Here is an 18,792-nt window from a genome sequence, read left to right as displayed (position 1 = left end):
CAGGGTGTTTGTGAATATTGGTTCATCTATTATTTAATTGCTTTAGTCATTGCTTGGCAACCGACAGCCAATGGGATTGGCGCTGTATGGAGGTTACTATCGCCATCATCATTACACCCATCATCATCACAGCAAACATCTTCATCACAACCATCATCATCATAACAAACATCATCATCACAACAAACATCTTCATCACAACCATCTTCATCACAACCATCATCACAACCATCACAACAACATCTTCATCACAACCATCATCATCACAACAAACATCAACACAACCATCATCATCACAGCAAATATCTTCATCACAACCATCATCACAACAAACATCTTCATCAGAACCATCATCATCACAACAAACATCTTCATCACAACCATCATCATCATCACAACAAACATCTTCATCACAACCATCATCATCACAACAAACATCTTCATCACAACCATCATCATCACAACAAACATCTTCATCACAACCATCATCACAACAAACATCTTTATCACAACCATCATCATCACAACAAACATCTTCATCACAACCATCATCATCACAACAAACATCTTCATCACAACCATCATCATCACAGCAAACATCTTCATCAGAACCATCATCATCACAACAAACATCTTCATCACAACCATCATCATCACAACAAACATCTTCATCACAACCATCATCATCACAACAAACATCTTCATCAGAACCGTCATCATCACAACAAACATCTTCATCACAACCATCATCATCACAACAAACATCTTCATCAGAACCGTCATCATCACAACAAACATCTTCATCACAACCATCATCATCACAACAAACATCTTCATCACAACCATCATCATCACAACAAACATCTTCATCACAACCATCATCAACACAACAAACATCTTCATCACAACCATCATCATCACAACAAACGTCTTCATCACAACCATCATCATCACAACAAACATCTTCATCAGAACCATCATCACAACCATCATCATCACAGCAAACATCTTCATCACAACAAACATGTTAATTGTTTTTTTTACCCTTTTATCTGCCAACAAAACTGACACCCTTTTTTAACAAGGAGTCATGTTTGCATTGATCACAATACCTGCGGTCGGAATGCAAACAAAAAACACAACTCTGATAATGTATTGGCACTGTCCTTGAAATTGCTTGGTTCACACCCGAGCTCTCAAACTCTGATGGTGCATTGCCTTTAAAGTTGTGCGCCTTTTGGCGTCATCTGGTCCAACATCATGTGTTGGTACAGTAGGGGGCACAGGTGGTGCATCGGCCAGTCATCTCAAGTCAGTCAACCCATGCGGCACCTGCTGAGTCTGCCCCGTGACTTCCTGCCGGCGGGCGTTGGACACTTCACGTGGCCTCAACGTGCACGTAGCCTGGCACAGGCGCTGTGTGGACGTCACCGCCACTTAGTGGCGAATGGCGGTTGTTGTTGTTATTGTTGTTGTTGTGGGTGTGTGTGGGGAGCGGCGGCGCAGTGGTTAGCGCACCGCGCTACGAACCCGGCGAGACCAGAGTTTGATTCCCGGCCACGGCCAACACCGGTAGCGAGGCGATAACTGAAGCAACCGATACTGACCATCGTGGTGAAGTATGGTCAAACAACCCCTCATGGCCGGCACGGCTTGGCGAGGCGGGCTTCATCCAGCAGTGGATCGAACATGGCTCTCGATGATTTACATTAATGGGTGCGAACGAAAGTAGATGTTGCACATTCCATCAGCCACGCGGCGTGTCTGGGAGTGCACAATTTCACGAGCGTGGCTTCAACACAAACCCTAGGCCGGTTTCGACATTTAGGGTCTCATCATCGGCAGGGTCAGTCAGGAGGCTGGCTGTCTTGAGCCAATCTCGGGGCGTAACAGCCACATGTTCATAGGCGAAAGGCCCCATCCGTGTTTGATGACGACCCTGGCTCGACCCAGACCGATGCAACACACGGCACGTGGGGTCATGGGGGTCACTGGGTTCGTACGGGTGACGGGAGCTTCGCTGGAACGAGGGGGTCCGAAGCGGAGGCAGGATTCGCTCGAGAGTTCAGCCCTGAGCTAGCGGTGGAATTGACACATTCCTACGGCGAGGCGGGGAGGAGGGGGCGAGTCTACGCAAAGGACAATCAATGTTGTAGACTTCCCCACGAAGTTGTATCTATTTTATCGACCACGGAGTGAGGGATGATGATGGGATGAGTCAACCCTCCCCGGTCAGGTTTTGAACTCGCGACCTTCTCCTTTCCGCGAGCCGCTCGCTCCTACGCTGAGCCACGTGGCCGTTTCGGATTCATGGCAAAAATAAGAAGGAGAAATACATTAGTCCCCCCCACCCCTCACACCCCCCCCCCCCCCCACACACCCCCAGGGAGACCACCGCGGTGAATTTACACCCAGGATCGATCTGTGCGGCGACGGCGGTGGAGTCCGCTGTGATGGAGCTGTGTTTACCCGGGCGCGCTCTAAACAAAGGTTAAAACGATAATCGATGGCACCTCGCCCTCCCGCGGGGCACACCCCCCACCCCCCCAATCCCTACCCCCTCATATTACGTTGTCTTTCTGACCCCCCACCCACCAACCCCCAGATCCAACGAGCTCCCTCCGTGATCCTCCGTAGACGCCACTGACCCTTTCGGCCAACACCGTGACAGCCACGGCACTGCTGCAGGTAACGACAACACTCACTCACCCACTCACCTACTTACTCACCCACTCACCTACTTACTCACCCACTCACCTACTCACTCACCCACTCACCTACTCACTCACCCACTCACCTACTCACTCACTGGCTGACTCACCTACTCACTCACCCACTCACCTACTCACTCACCCACTCACCTACTCACTCACCCACTCACCTACTCACTCACCCACTCGCCTACTCACTCACTGGCTCACTCACCTACTCACTCACCCACTCACCTACTCACTCACCCACTCACCTACTCACTCACCCACTCGCCTACTCACTCACTGGCTCACTCACCTACTCACTCACCCACTCACCTACTCACTCACCCACTCACCTACTCATTCACCCACTCACCTACTCACTCACCCACTCACCTACTCACTCACCCACTCACCTACTCACTCACCCACTCGCCTACTCACTCACTGGCTCACTCACCTACTCACTCACCCATTCACCTACTCACTCACTGGCTCACTCACCTACCCACTCACCCATTCACCTACTCACTCACTGGCTCACTCACCTATTCACTCACCCACTCATCTACTCACTCACTGGCTCACTCACCTACTCAATCACCCATTCACCTACTCACTCACTGGCTGACTCACCTACTCACTCACCCACTCACCTACTCACTCACCCACTCACCTACTCACTCACCCACTCACCTACTCAATCACCCACTCGCCTACTCACTCACTGGCTCACTCACCTACTCACTCACCCACTCACCTGCTCACTCACCCACTCACCTACTCACTCGCCTACTCACTCACTGGCTCACTCACCTACTCACTCACCCACTCACCTACTCACTCACCCACTCACCTACTCACTCACCCACTCGCCTACTCACTCACTGGCTCACTCACCTACTCACTCACCCACTCACCTACTCACTCACCCACTCACCTACTCATTCACCCACTCACCTACTCACTCACCCACTCACCTACTCACTCACCCACTCACCTACTCACTCACCCACTCGCCTACTCACTCACTGGCTCACTCACCTACTCACTCACCCATTCACCTATTCACTCACTGACTCACTCACCTACCCACTCACCCATTCACCTACTCACTCACTGGCTCACTCACCTATTCACTCACCCACTCATCTACTCACTCACTGGCTCACTCACCTACTCACTCACCCATTCACCTACTCACTCACTGGCTGACTCACCTACTCACTCACCCACTCACCTACTCACTCACCCACTCACCTACTCACTCACCCACTCACCTACTCACTCACCCACTCACCTACTCACTCACCCACTCACCTACTCACTCACCCACTCGCCTACTCACTCACTGGCTCACTCACCTACTCACTCACCCATTCACCTACTCACTCACTGGCTCACTCACCTACCCACTCACCCATTAACCTACTCACTCACTGGCTCACTCACCTATTCACTCACCCACTCATCTACTCACTCAATGGCTCACTCACCTACTCACTCACCCATTCACCTACTCACTCACTGGCTCACTCACCTACTCACTCACCCACTCACCTATTCCATCACCCACTCACTCAAATACACACCCACTCACCCACTCGCCTACTCACTCATCCACTCACCTACTCACTCACTGGCTCGCCTACTCACTCACTGGCTCACTCACCCATTCACCTACTCACGCACCCACTCTCCTATTCCATCACCCACTCACTCAAATACACACCCACTCACCCACTCGCCTACTCACTCACCCATTCACCTACTCACTCACCCATTCACCTACTCACTCACCCATTCACCTACTCACTCACTGGCTCACTCACCTACTCACTCACCCATTCACCTACTCACTCACCCAATTCCCTATTCCATCACCCACTCACTCAAATACACACCCACTCACCCACTCGCCTACTCACTCACCCATTCACCTAATCACTCACCCGCTCACCTATTCCATCACCCACTCACTCAAATACACACCCACTCACCCACTCACCTACTCACTCACCCGCTGACCTACTCACTAGCCCACTTACCCATTCACTCACCCACTCACTAAAATACACACCCACTCACCCACTCGCCTACTCACTCATCCACTCGCCTACTCACTCACCCACTCACCTACTCATTCACCCATTCACCTACTCATTCACTGGCTCACTCACCTACTCACTCACCCATTCACCTACTCACTCACCCACTTCCATATTCCATCACCCACTCACTCAAATACACACCCACTCGCCTACTCACTCACCCATTCACCTACTCACTCACCAATTCACCTACTCACTCACTGTCTCATTCACCTACTCACTCACCCATTCACCTACTCACTCACCCACTCCCCTATTCCATCACCCACTCACTCAAATACACACCCACTCACCCACTCGCCTACTAACTCATCCACTCACCTACTCTCTCACTGGCTCACTCACCTACTCACTCACCCGCTGACCTACTCACTAACCCACTCACCCATTCACTCACCCACTCACTAAAATACACACCCACTCGCCTACTCACTCATCCACTCACCTACTCACTCACTGGCTCACTCACCTACTCACTCACCCGCTCACCTACTCACTCACCCGCTCACCTACTTGTTCTTCCACTCACCAAATGACCCACTCACCTACCCACTCACCTCCAGGGCCGGATCAAGGCACGGGGGGGGGGCCTTAGGGGCTGCAGCCCAGGGGCCTCTGCCAGCTGGAGGGGCCTCCACAGATTAAGTCAAAAGTTCTTTCACTTGTGAATGCCGAATTTTATTTGTTGTTAGCCTTGGATAAAGCATACATTTTATCTTTCTTTAACTTTGTTTTCCTTTTGAAAATATTACTGGGGGGGGGGGGGGGGGTGGGTGGGGGGGCCTCACAGTACCCTGTAGCCCACGGGGCCTACACAATCTTAATCCGGCCCTGCTCACCCCCACTGCAGGTCACCACCTCACGCCTCTGTCCGTGTAGTTCCCGAGCACCGCTCCACTGAACAACTCCCTCCTCCTCCTCCTCCCCCCCCCATCGTCTCTTCTGCCGCAGCTCTCTCGCGCCAATCGCCTCGAGGTTGCACACTTGGATCCGTCACAACTTTGATGAGTGCCGTAGGTTTAAAAATAAAACAACAAAAATCACGACGTTTCGGCCACAACACAAGCGGCCTTCATCAGGTGAAGGGACCAGGCTGTCTCGAGGACAGCGCTGGAGTGAAACACAGCCACGCTCAGACCGCGACCTTTAAGCGCCAACCGGCATGTTCACCCGCATGTACACCACCTCTATGCCAAGTCGGCCAATCAAATGCTAATTTTTATGCTAATTCCTTTGTCAAGGCACCTTGCTCCCTCGCACACAGCTTAAAGGTCCGCGGTCTGAGCGTGGCTGTGTTTCACTCCAGCGCTGTCCTCGAGACAGCCTGATCCCTTCACCTGATGAAGGCCGCTTGTGTTGTGGCCGAAACGTCGTGATTTGTGTTGTTTTATTTTTTTGCCTACGTGACTTTACCGAATAGAACCAAAGAGTATGGATCCTTGCAGTCACGAAAGCTTCAAATCTAGAATTGATGAGTGCCGTTTGTTGCTGGCCGCTCGACGGTTTTCGACGTTCGGGCCGTACCGTACGGAGCAGCTGTGTTTAAAACGAATGAACCTGAGCGCGCCCGACCTCGAAGACCCTCAGCAGCTCGGCGGGGTTGAGCCTGCTTGCTGACTTGGCTGGACGGGTACGGGATAGGGAACCAGCTTGGAGCTGTGAGGCGGCCAACAGATGGCAGCGCAGTCGTGGATTCTTGAATCTATCTGTGCGGAGCTTTTGAGTGCCGCCCCCCTCGTATACAGAGAGCGGTGCTGGATGGACCTTCGGGTTCCTCGCACGCGCAGCCGAACCCTCGCCACTCGTGGGACTCGTGGGCAACACATCCCACGGTAGCAGCATCCTCCCCGCACGCTTGTCTTGAGACTCGGCGAGGCCCCGCCTGGGTGGATCACCACCGTGGACACCCTTCACACGAGGTGTTCTTCCACCTCAAGAATGAACGAGCAAAGAGCATCACCACCACCACCACCATCATCATCACTGGGGCTTGCATCGCCGCGTCATCATTCACGTCTCCCTTGCTTTGGTTCCGTGTTGACCTGGATCCCAGCCGCGTAGTGGCAGTGGGGGGGTAGGGGATTGAGGGGCGGGGTTGCAGGGCCTGGAGAGAGAGGGGGGGGAACCTACCCCATCCATCACCGCGACATCCCCGTCCTCTAATAGAGACAAATAGACGTCAGTCGGCGTGGCTGCTGCTGCTGCTGTGGCTGCCCGTGACGCCTCCCGCCCCGGTTCCCCTCCAGCTCCCGCGACTCGCAGCGGTCGCACGTGACGCACGATGAGCGCGCACCTTGATTGGTCGAGATGCCACGTGTTCGCGCCTCGTCCTGCCAACTACCCCTGCTACTACTACTACCCCTAGCCCTACGACTGTTACCCCTATCGCTACTACTACTCTCACTACCTCTACCACTACTCGAATCCCTACTACTTCCCCTATCCCTACTACTACCCCTAGCCCTACGACTGTCACCCCTATCGCTACTGCTACTCTCACTACCTCTACCACTACTCGAATCCCTACTACTTCCCCTATCCCTACTACTACCCCTAGCCCTACGACTGTCACCCCTATCACTACTGCTACTCTCCCTACCCATATCCCTGTCACTACCCCTATGGCCTACTACTACTACTCTTACTACTCCTACCAATACCTCTATCACTAATACTACCCCTATCCCTATTACTACCTCCACTACTCTTATCCTTACTACTACCACCACTACTACCCCTATCCCTGCTACTACCCCTACCACTACCCCTATGTCGGGCGGGGGTCTCTCTGCGATAGTGGGGGGGGGGGGGGGGGGGGGGGTCGTGAGCCCTCTGCCCCCTGTCGAGGCGCGGTTATGGGAGTGTAGGCAGGGATAGGAAATCACCACCCCCCCTCCCCCCCCGCCTCCCCCCCCCCGCCTCCCCCCCCCCCCGCCTCCCCCCCCCCCGCCCCGCATCCCCCCCCCGCATCCCCCCCCGGCTCCCCCCCGCCTCCACCCCCCCCGCTACCCCCCTCACCCCCGCATCCCCCCCCCCCCCCCGTATCGCTCGGAGCTTCCTCCGTGCTGTGGTGAGGGAATGGCGGGGAATATCAGCAGGTGAAGGGGAGCGATTGTGAGGGGGCGTGCCTGAGTGTGTGAGAGTGTGAGAGTGGGAGAGTGGGAGAGAGTGTGAGAGTGGGGAGTGGGAGAGAGTGGGAGAGTGGGAGAGTGGGAGAGAGTGTGAGAGTGGGGGAGTGTGAGAGTGGGTAGTTGGAGAGAGTGTGAGAGTGGGAGAGTGGGAGAGTGGGAGAGAGTGTGAGAGTGGGGGAGTGTGAGAGTGGGGGAGTGGGAGAGAGTGTGAGAGTGGGAGAGTGGGAGAGAGTGTGAGAGTGGGGGAGTGTGAGAGTGGGAGAGTGGGGAGAGAGTGTGAGAGTGGGGGAGTGTGAGAGTGGGGGAGTGTGAGAGTGGGAGAGTGGGGGAGTGTGAGAGTGGGGGAGTGGGAGAGAGTGTGAGAGTGGGAGAGTGGGAGAGAGTGTGAGAGTGGGGGAGTGTGAGAGTGGGAGAGTGGGAGAGAGTGGAGAGTGGGGGAGTGTGAGAGTGGGGGAGTGTGAGAGTGGGAGAGTGGGGGAGTGTGAGAGTGGGGGAGTGGGAGAGAGTGTGAGAGTGTGAGAGTGGGAGAGTGGGAGAGAGTGTGAGAGTGGGGGAGTGTGAGAGTGGGGGGAGTGTGAGAGTGTGAGAGTGAGAGTGTGAGAGTGGGAGAGTGTGAGAGTGTGAGAGTGGGGGAGTGTGGAGAGTGGGGGAGTGGGAGAGAGTGTGAGAGTGTGAGAGTGGGAGAGAGTGTGAGAGTGGGGGAGTGTGAGAGTGGGGGAGTGTGAGAGTGGGAGAGTGTGAGTGTGAGAGTGGGAGTGTGATAGAGTGAGAGAGTGTGAGAGTGTGAGAGTGGGGGAGTGTGAGAGTGTGAGAGTGTGAGAGTGTGAGAGTGTGAGAGTGGGAGAGTGTGAGAGTGAGAGAGTGTGAGAGTGTGAGAGTGGGGGAGTGTGAGAGTGGGGAGTGTGAGAGTGTGGGAGAGTGGGAGAGGTGGGGGAGAGTGTGAGTGTGAGAGTGGGGGAGTGTGAGAGTGTGGGAGTGGGAGAGTGGGAGAGTGTGGGAGAGTGTGAGAGTGAGGAGAGTGGGGGAGTGTGAGAGTGGGGGAGTGGAGAGTGGGAGAGTGTGGAGAGTGGTGGGAGAGGGGGGGAGGAGTGTGAGTAGGGAGTGGGAGGTGGGGGAGTGGGGTGTGGAGAGTGGGGAGAGTGAGGAGGAGTTTGTAGAGTGTGAGATGGGAGTGGGAGAGGTGGGGGAGTGGGAGTGTGAGAGTGTGAGAGTGTGGAGAGGTGGGGGAGCGTGAGTCTGGGAGGTGTGAGTGTGGGGAGTGGGGAGTGGGGGAGTGGAGAGAGTGAGAGCGGAGAGTGAGAGAGTGTGAGAGAGTGAGAGTGTGAGAGTGAGAGAGTGTGGAAAGTGGGGAGTGTTCGTGAGTGTGAGAGTGTGGGGAGAGTGTGAGAGTTGTGAGATCGTGTGAGAGTGTGAGAGTGTGAGTGTGGGGGAGTGGGAGAGTGGGGGAGTGGGAGAGAGTGGGGGAGTGTGAGTGTGGGAGTGTGGGAGAGTGGGGAGTGTGCGTGAGTGTGAGTGTGTGGGAGGAGTTTGAGAGTGTGAGGTTGGGAGAGAGTGGGAGAGTGTGGAGAGTGGGGGAGAGAGAGTGGGAGATGGGGGAGTTTGAGAGTGTGAGAGTGGGAGAGTGTGAGAGTGGGAGAGTGGGGGAGTTTGAGAGTGGGGGAGTTTGAGAGTGGGGGAGTTTGAGAGTGTGTGTGTGTGGGAGTGTGGGAGAGTGTGAGTGTGAGAGTGTGAGAGTGGGAGAGTGGGAGAGTGGGAGAGAGTGAGAGAGTGTGAGAGTGTGAGAGTGGGAGAGTGGGAGAGAGTGAGAGAGTGTGAGAGTGTGCGTGAGTGTGAGAGTGGGAGAGTGGGAGAGTGTGAGCTCTCCCTCCTCTCTTACCCCTTTAAACCGCCCCCCCCCCTTCTCGCCGTGGGGGTTGGACCCCTAACGAGGATGTAAAGAAAGGGCGACGGATCGGGGAGTCGGCGGGGGGGGGGCAGAGATGCGTGGAGCTGGGATGGGGGTAGGGGTTGGCCCAAGGGGACTCCTGACAGTGCCCCCCTCCCGCTGCCCCTTCACGCGCCCCCCCCTCCTATCCCCTCCCCCCTTCCACTTTGTCGGAATCCGCTCCGTGTTTCGCAGACTCCACTCCGTGATTTACACGATCCGCCCCGTGCTTTACAGGTGGATTTTTTAATCGCGCGTCGCCGCGAGGCGCGTATCGACTGCACTAGCCGTACTCGCGTCAATGTCGACTTAGCCGCCCTACCCCACCTCAACCCCAACCCTACAGCCCCAACCAGACCCCCTGACCTCAACCCCAACCCTACAGCAGACCGTCTGACCCCTACCCCAACCCTACAGCCCCAACCAGACCCCCTGACCCCTACCCCAACCCTACAGCCCCAACTAGACTCCCTGACCCCTACCCCAACCCTACACCCCCGACCATACCTGTAACCACTACCCAAAACCCTACCACTAACCCTCACCAAACCCCTTGCTGGGATAGCAGTGTCGCAACCACCCCCTGTGAGTGGCTGGCTGATGTTCTGTCTGCCGAAGGTGTGCGAAGAACGATCCAGAGCTTGAGTGAGTGAGTGTGCGGGTGAGTGTGCGGGTGAGTGGGTGAGCGCGTGGGTGAGTGTGTTGACTGGGTGGGTGTGTGAGTGTGCGGGTGAGTGGGTGAGCGCGTGGGTGAGTGAGTGACTGGGTGGGTGTGTGACTGGGTGGGTGTGTGAGTGTGCGGGTGAGTGGGTGAGCGCGTGGGTGAGTGAGTGACTGGGTGGGTGTGTGACTGGGTGGGTGTGTGAGTGTGCGGGTGAGTGCGTGGGTGAGCAAGCGAGTGAGTGGCTGGCTGATGTGCCAGATCCCGAGACCAGGTGGAGCACCGGGCAGGGGCTGCCTGCCCCTCCCTCCCTTCCCGGCGGAGGGAGGGAGGGAGGGTGGCGGCTGTTCCCAGGCTGCCCGAATGCTCATTTTATACGACTCCGCTCACCGCATATGCCTCGCAAAGTGTTTAACGCCGAACGGGGAAATACAGCGACGATAAAACAAGAAGACACAGGAGATAAAAATCAACAAATAAAAACACATCTCATTGCCGTTAAATTAAATGCCAGTTTTGAGCCACCTTGCACGTGTCCTGGGCTGGCAGGCGGTGCTGTGGATCATAGACACTGACTCGGCAGATATTCCCCGGGTCGGTGAGGAGCCCTGAAAGGTCGGGAGCGTACGAGGAAAAGTTTCTGTCACCCTTACAAGGGTCGTCGCCCACAATAAACAGCTGGCAGTTCAGCAGCACCGGCTCGGGCTCTGCTGATGAGACCCTGAATGCCGAGACCGGCCTGGAAGGAAAGACCCGCGTGGCTGATGAGACGCGTATGATGAGAATCGCGTGAATTGTTACCCACGGCTCAATCTCCCCCCACCCCCACCCTCCAATTCCCCTCCTACCCTCGGCCCAACACCTCACCCTCTTTCGCGCGGGTCACGGTACCCCGAACAGAATACAAATCCAAATCCCCACTCAAACAATGACCCCGACAAACGCGCTCGCCGCTGCGTCCTCGTGTGCGGCACAAGAGGGGGGGGGGGGAGGCGGGGTGGGAGCAGGGCGCTGGGGGGAGGGGCAGCGAGGAGGAGGACGTGACGGCGGGAGGGGAGTGCGCAGTGGGAATGTTGGGTTAAGTATGGATTGTGTTGCTGCTGGGAGATGGGGAGGGAGAGCAGATGGTGAGGGCACGCGCTCCTCACGCGGGAGAGGTCGCGATGGTAGCGAGCGTCTCCCTCCCTCTCTCCCTCCCCAGCCTCCCCTCCCTCCCTCCCTGCCCCCCCCCCCTCTCTTCCCTCTCAGTTCCTCTCTCCGCGTCTCTCTGTCTGCTCTGCTGCCGCCCTCCGTGATGCGTTCCTCGCTCGCCTGCCTTCTGATCCTACTCACGTTTTGGTTGAAGCGTGCCGGGCACTGCTGATGAGACACTGCAACTCGCAACCGCTCCAGAGTCTGTGCCCGTGTCGAATCAACGCTGCTGAAATCGCGCGGCTCCCAGAAGGCCGCGTGGCTGATGAGATGTGTAAAAAAAAAGGGGAAAAAAATGTGTTTAGCTTCTTACGTGGAGGGACAGAAACGGGACGGAGGATCCGAAGCGAGTTGAATGGCCTGCAGAAGCCGAGAGGAACGCCGGGAGGAATCTTGCACGGAGATTGGTGCCACTCATGAACCTTCGAGTAAGCGGCTCATCGAGTCTCGCCACGAGACAACGCCGCCTGTCCCCTCGCCGCAGACCCAGCCGGGCCCCGACAGCGCCGTGCTGGCAAGATTTCGGTGCAGGTGATGCCGGTTCCGGGGCTGGGCTATATTGCGGGTCAAACCCGGACCCTAATGGAGAGACAAAGATGGCAGGCATGTGGTGCTCGCCGTCCAACGCCCTCGTTGTGCCACAGTGGCGGCTTGAACACGGTGCCTCTCTAACCGCCACTCGCCCCAACAGGCCGTTAATGCTATACGGGGGAGCTTTGTCTTTTGTTGTGCGTGAGTCTGGCACCCTCCTCGTGGTGCTTGAGGGTCACGTGTCGGTGTGCCGTGGGCGATGTCGCGAGCAGGAGGATGGCGGCGCTTGGCTGGGCACCCCCGGGAGGTCCCGCAAGAGGCGAACCCAGTCACGAACCGGCCCCGGTGAAAGCCCTCGGCAAAGATTTCGGGTTTGGAGACTTCGCCACCTTGAGCTCTTCCAGGAGCTCGGGGCCGGCCAGGGGAGGCGTGCGGGGACGTCTCCTTCCTTAGCACCCACCACCACCACCGCCGCCGCCTCCTCTCCGCCCCGGCTCCCCGCTCCCCGTTCCCCCACGAGAATGACGCTGAGCCCGAGGAGTGGTTATTCAGGAGGGCCCCGCTACTACGTCGGGGTTTTAGTTTGAGATGTTTTTCTGACAATTGATTATGAGTTGCGTTTGTTCGACGAGTGAAGGGGCGTGGAGAGGGGGAGGGGGGGGGGGGATGACCGGAGCACCCGGAGAAAACCCCACGCCTTGCGCGCGACGGGGGGGGGGGGGGCAACGCTCTGTCGCCGGTCGCGGTGACACGACTGGACCAGCAGCAAGCCGCCCTGTCGTCGGCACAATGGGTCCGGGTTATGGTGCGCGTCTTCCTTGAATGTGAGCGAGGTTTTTTAAAAAAAAAACATCTTTATTGTAAAGGGGGAGAATGTGATCGGATCTCGAGCTGCCAGGCTCAGAAGTGAAGCTTCGATTAAACACTTGCTGAGCTCTTTTGGGAAGGCGGACCAACACTCACCCTCCCTCAACACCACATCACCCCCCCCCCCAACCCCTCCCGCACCCATAGCCCAAACCACGGGATGGGACAAGGGGGGTTGGCGGCTCTGCCCCTGGTGGTGGTGGTGGACGTGGTGGTGGTTGTTGTTGTTGCGAGCGATGCTGGAGCGTGACGAGAGTAATGGGAGCGCAGGTGATGGTGGTGCATCGTCCAGCCATCTCAGTCAGTCAACACATGGCACCGGGGGCTGTCACGTGGCCTCCTGCCTTCCTGCAGCAGCAACCTTGCACACTTCACGAGATGGCCTCAAAGTGCACCTAGCCTGGCACAAGCGACGTAGCGAAATCACCACCACCAATTAATGTTGTTGTTTTGGTGGTGTGACCGTGCGTGACTGTGTGTTTGCGGTGTGGAGCGTGTAGGGCAACGCTGAGAACCTCACCACCCCGGTTCGATACCCGCTAACACTCAACGATAGCGGCGATTAGTTGAAACCGGTCCTGGGCCGGTTCTGTGTGTGTATGTGTAACTGTGTGTGTAACTCTGTGTGTAACTGTGTGTACCTCCGTGTGTAACTGTGTGTGTGTAACTCTGTGTGTAACTGTGGTTGTATTGGTAACTATGTGTGTGACTCTGTGTGTAGCTGGTTGTGTGTGTAACTCTGTGTGCAACTGTGTGTGTAACTCTGCGTGTAACTGTGTGTGTGTGTAACTCTGTGTGTAACTGTGTGTAACTGTGTGTGTAACTCTGCGTGTAACTGTCTGTGTGTGTAACTGAGTGTGTGTGTAACTGTGTGTATGTGTGTAACTGTGTGTGCAACTCTGAGTGGAGAGTTTCCCATACCTGGGCAGTGTGCTTATGACTGGCTCCAGTTTAACAGCAGAGGTCTCACTCCGAATCAGTCGAGCGGCAATATCTTTGCATCGGTTGCGTAACGCTGTGTGGAAGCTACCTGGTCTGTCGCTCCGCACTAAGCTTCAGGTCTTCTCGGCCACGGTCATTCCCTCACTTCTCTACGCTTGCGAAACGTGGACCCCCCTAATGGAACATCTTCGCCCGTTAGAAACATTTAGGCTGGCCTGCCTACGATCCATCCTGGGTTTAACCAGACTGGATTGTGTGAGGAGCTCACAAATCCTTGAAAGATCTGGGCAAGGTCCCATCGGTGAGCTCCTCCGGCGGGCAAGGCTGCGATGGCTGGGTCATGTAGCCCGCATGCACAGACACCGCATGCCGAAACAGATTTTGTTCGGCCGGATTGAGGGGGCTAAGCGGGCGCGGCACGGGCTAGAGAAGAGATGGAGTGATGTGATACAGGAGGACGTGGGGCTGAGTGGACTTGGCGATGACTGGTACCAGCGGTGTCAAGATCGGCCTCTGTGGAGGAGGCTCGTGAAGGACGCTACTGGGCAGTTGGAGGTAGTCGCCCTCCAACAACAACGGAGAGCGGAGGAGCGACGCTCAGAAAAACGAGCGGAGCGCCGGGTGGCTAAAGCACAGCAGGTTGGCACAGTAGGGGGCACAGATGGTGCATCAGCCAGTCATCTCAGTCAGTCGACCCGTGGCACCTGGGTCTGTCCCGTGACCTCCTGCCAGCGGGCGTTCGACACTTCACGTGGCTTCAGGGTGCACATAGCCTGGCACAAGCGTCGTGGTGACGTCACCGCCACTTAGTGGCGAATGGCTGTTGTTGTTGCAACTCTGTGTGTAGCTGTGTGTGTGACTGTGTGTGTGTAACTCTGTGTGTAACTGTTTGTGTGTGTAACTCTGTGTGTAACTGTGTGTAACTCTGCGTGTTACTGTGTGTAACTGTGTAAGTAACTGTGTGTGTAACTGTGTGTGTGGAACTGTGTGTGTATGTAACTGTGTAGCGGTTAGCGCACTGGAGGAGGCTGCTAGACTTAGTGGGGAGCGATAGTGTAGCGGTTAGCGCACTGCGCTATGAACCTGGCAACCTGGGTGTAACTGTGGTCATGATGCTGGCACCTGGTCTGGAGGGATTGGAGGGCATGGGCCAGATCAGCTCAATAACAACGGTAGGAGGCTGCTAGATTTTTGTGCAGCCCATGGGCTTGTAATTACCAATACGCTGTTCCGGCATCGGCACATCCACACGACATCATGGATGCATGCCTGGTCCAAGCAAGAACAAATGCTGGACTACATAGTGACGGACCAGCGGATGCTAGCCCATGTCCTTGACACCAGGATCTACCGTGGAGCGGATCTGCCCTCTGACCATCGACTAGTCATCTGTAAGATGTGCCTGCCATTCTTCCACTCCAGTGGTGGATGTACACCCAGGACCCCATTCCAACCTAAAGTGGCCTGGTCTCAGTTAGCTGATGAAAGTTTCAAGCGAGAATTTCATCATCGCGTGCGGCTGGGGTTGGCATCGTCCCCCACTCCTCCTGATGTCGAGGGTAAATGGGTGAGGTTTAGGACTGTGACTCATGCAGCTGCAATGGCTGCTTTGGGTACGCAGTCCAGACCTCCCCAGAGACCCTGGCTAACAGAGGAGGTGTTCAGGATGGTTGAGAAAAAGCGACAGGCCCACTGTCATCGGCTACAGAATCCCACGTCAGAGAATGAGGAGGCTTACCGCAGCCTTCGCTCGGAGGTTTGGAGAGCCGTGAGGCGCTGCAAGGATGGGTGGTGGTCGCGGGTTGCTGAGGAGATGGAGTCTGCCTCAGTGGCCCGCGATCACAATCTCTATTTGACTCCATCAAAAAAGTAACCTGCAGCGCCACACCTATTACCATCATTATGGGAAAAAACGGTGATCCAATCTCCGACCCCCAGGAACAGGTTTGCAGATTTGCTGAGCATTTCTGTGAGGTCCTGGGGGAGGGGAAATCCCTCAGCCAGGAAAACATCGTTGCACAAAGTGGGGATGACCCTGCTGAGGCTGCAGTGCCTCAAATATTGGAAGAAGTCACTTCTTGTGAGTGGCTGGCTGAGGTGCCATCTGTTGAGGAAGTACTGAGGGCGATCCGGACTCTAAGACAAGGAAAGGCACCGGGTAGAGATGATCTCCCAAGCGAAATGCTGAGGGAGGGTGGCGTTTGTGCACAGACTGCCCTATATGACATCATAACAACAGTCTGGACCACTGGACAGGTTCCGCAGGATTGGAAGGATGCCCTGGTGGTCCTCCTTATTAAGAAGGGGGACCGCACAGACTGTAACAACTACAGGGGCATCTCACTCCTCAGTGTGCCGGGAAAGGTCCTGGCAAGGATTATTCAACATCGCCTTGCCAGGCACGCTGAGGAGAGGCTTGCGGAGCCCCAATGCGGTTTCAGAAAAGGGCGGTCCTGCACAGATGCCATATTTTCTGTTCGTCTGCTACAGCAGAGGTGTAGGGAATTCCAACAAGACCTACATCTCTGCTTTATTGACCTGGTCAAGGCCTATGATACCATCAGTAGGCCTGGGCTTTGGGTTGTTCTTCGTGCTTTTGGAGTCCCTGACCCTCTGCTCACGGTCATTACGGACCTTCATGATGGTGAGCGGGCCCGGGTAAAACTACGTGGCCGGGAGTCAGAGCCATTCCCTGTACACCTTGGGGTGCGACAGGGATGTCCTCTGGCTCCCACATTATTTAACATCTATTTTGACCACGTAGTTCGTGAAGCCTTCAATAGCTGTACCGGGGGAATCTCCATATGGTACAGATATAATGGGAGGCTGATCGATGCCCGGGTGCGGTCAAGGGATGGCTCCCTATTGCTCAACCATGTTATGTATGCCGATGATTTGGTAATAGCTGCTCATTCAGAGGAGGAGTTGGAGACGCTGCTGCTGAGACTGGAGCGTGCAACTAAGAGATGGGGCCTTACCATCAGCCCTACCAAAACTAAGCACCTGCCTGGCTATTTTGTACCATCGGACACTCCACCCCCACAACTCCCAATCGGTGATGGGGCAGTTGTGGAGAGAGTGGAGAGTTTCCCATATCTGGGCAGTGTGCTTATGACTGGCTCCAGTTTAACAGCAGAGGTCTCACTCCGAATCAGTCGAGCGGCAATATCTTTTCATCGGTTGCGTAACGCTGTGTGGAAGCTACCTGGTCTGTCGCTCCGCACTAAGCTTCAGGTCTTCTCGGCCACGGTCATTCCCTCACTTCTCTATGCTTGCGAAACGTGGACCCCCCTAATGGAACATCTTCGCCGGTTAGAAACATTTAGGCTGGCCTGCCTACGATCCATCCTGGGTTTAACAAGACTGTATTGTGTGAGGAGCTCACAAATCCTTGAAAGATCTGGGCAAGGTCCCATCGGTGAGCTCCTCCGGCGGGCAAGGCTGGGTCATGTAGCCCGCATGCCCAGTCACCGCATGCCGAAACAGCTTTTGTTCGGCCGGATTGAGGGGGCTAAGCGGGCGCGGCACGGGCTAGAGAAGAGATGGAGTGATGTGGTACAGGAGGACGTGGAGCTGAGTGGACTTGCCGATGACTGGTACCAGCGGTGTCAAGATCGGCCTCTGTGGAGGAGGCTCGTGAAAGATGCTACTGGGCAGTTGGAGGTAGTCGCCCTCCAACAACAACGGAGGGCGGAGGAGCGACGCTCAGAACAACGAGCGGAGCGCCGGGTGGCTAAAGCACAGCAGGTTGGCACAGTAGGGGGCACAGGTGGTGCATCAGCCAGTCATCTCAGTCAGTCGACCCGTGGCACCTGGGTCTGCCCTGTGACCTCCTGCCAGCGGGCTTTCGACACTTCACGTGGCCTCAGGGTGCACATAGCCTGGCACAAGCGTCGTGGTGACGTCACCGCCACTTAGTGGCGAATGGCGGTTGTTGTTGTGTGTAACTGTGTGTGTGTGTAACTGTGTGTGTGTGTAACTGTGTGTGTAACTCTGTGTGTAACTGCGTGTGTGTGTAACTGTGTGTGTAACTCTGTGTGTAACTGCGTGTGTGTGTAACTGCGTGTGTGTAACTGTGTGTGTGTGTAACTGTGTGTGTGTGTAACTGTGTGTGTGTGTAACTGTGTGTGTGTAACTGTGTGTGTGTGTGTGTAGCTGTGTGTGTGTGTAACTGTGTGTGTGTGTGTGTAACTGTGTGTGTAACTGTGTGTGTGTAACTGTGTGTGTGTGTAACTGTGTGTGTGTGTAACTGTGTGTGTGTGTGTAACTGTGTGTGTGTGTAACTGTGTGTGTGTGTAACTGTGTGTGTGTGCGAGCTCGTCTCGGCGTCCATCGCGTGCGTGACCCGTGACCCCGCTATTTCACGGCTCGCCGAGCTGCGGAGAGGATGGATTAGCGAGGCACCGAGGTGGGGGGGAGGGATGGGAGGGGGGCGGGGTGAGACCCATTAACGAGGAGCGACGAGGCGAGGCGGAGGGTGACGAGGGGAGAGCGTGACCCCCCCCCCCCCCATCTCCTACCCCCCCCCCCCCCTTTCTCCCTGATCAACCGTGCCATTGCGGATCCTATCGACGTCTCAGCCCAAATCTCAATCGTTCGCAAACACCCCCCCCCCCACTTCACATCGCTCCACACGTGGTCGATAGCACAGCGCAACCGGGCTTTCTATCCCACCCCTCTACCCCACCTACCCCTCTCACTCCCCCTGTATCCCCTCTACCCCTCTTGTGTCCCACCTACC

At 55.9% G+C, this 18,792-nt stretch overlaps 1 long non-coding RNA gene across 4 annotated transcripts in view; it reads left to right on the top strand.

Moving 5' to 3' along the window:
* LOC142930182 (uncharacterized) overlaps positions 1 to 12,935 on the top strand; it is a 43,770-nt gene extending 30,835 nt beyond the window's left edge. For 2 of the 4 annotated variants that reach the window (XR_012946240.1, XR_012946241.1), the window contains exons 2-3: positions 2,606 to 2,688; positions 12,515 to 12,934. This is a non-coding gene — a long non-coding RNA (uncharacterized LOC142930182). Of the gene's footprint in view, positions 1 to 2,605; positions 2,689 to 12,514 lie in introns of all 4 variants that reach the window. The other 2 variants (XR_012946242.1, XR_012946239.1) reach the window with 2 other exon arrangements.
* The last annotated feature ends 5,857 nt before the right edge of the window (positions 12,936 to 18,792 follow it).

This window comes from Petromyzon marinus, chromosome 37, assembly GCF_048934315.1.
Source record: "Petromyzon marinus isolate PM22_M1 ecotype Great Lakes invasive population chromosome 37, UKy_Petmar_22M1.pri1.0, whole genome shotgun sequence".
Classification (NCBI taxonomy): Eukaryota; Metazoa; Chordata; class Hyperoartia; order Petromyzontiformes; family Petromyzontidae; genus Petromyzon; species Petromyzon marinus.
The sequence above is the reverse complement of the archived record's forward strand: the minus strand, read 5'-3'. Positions and strand labels throughout refer to the sequence as shown.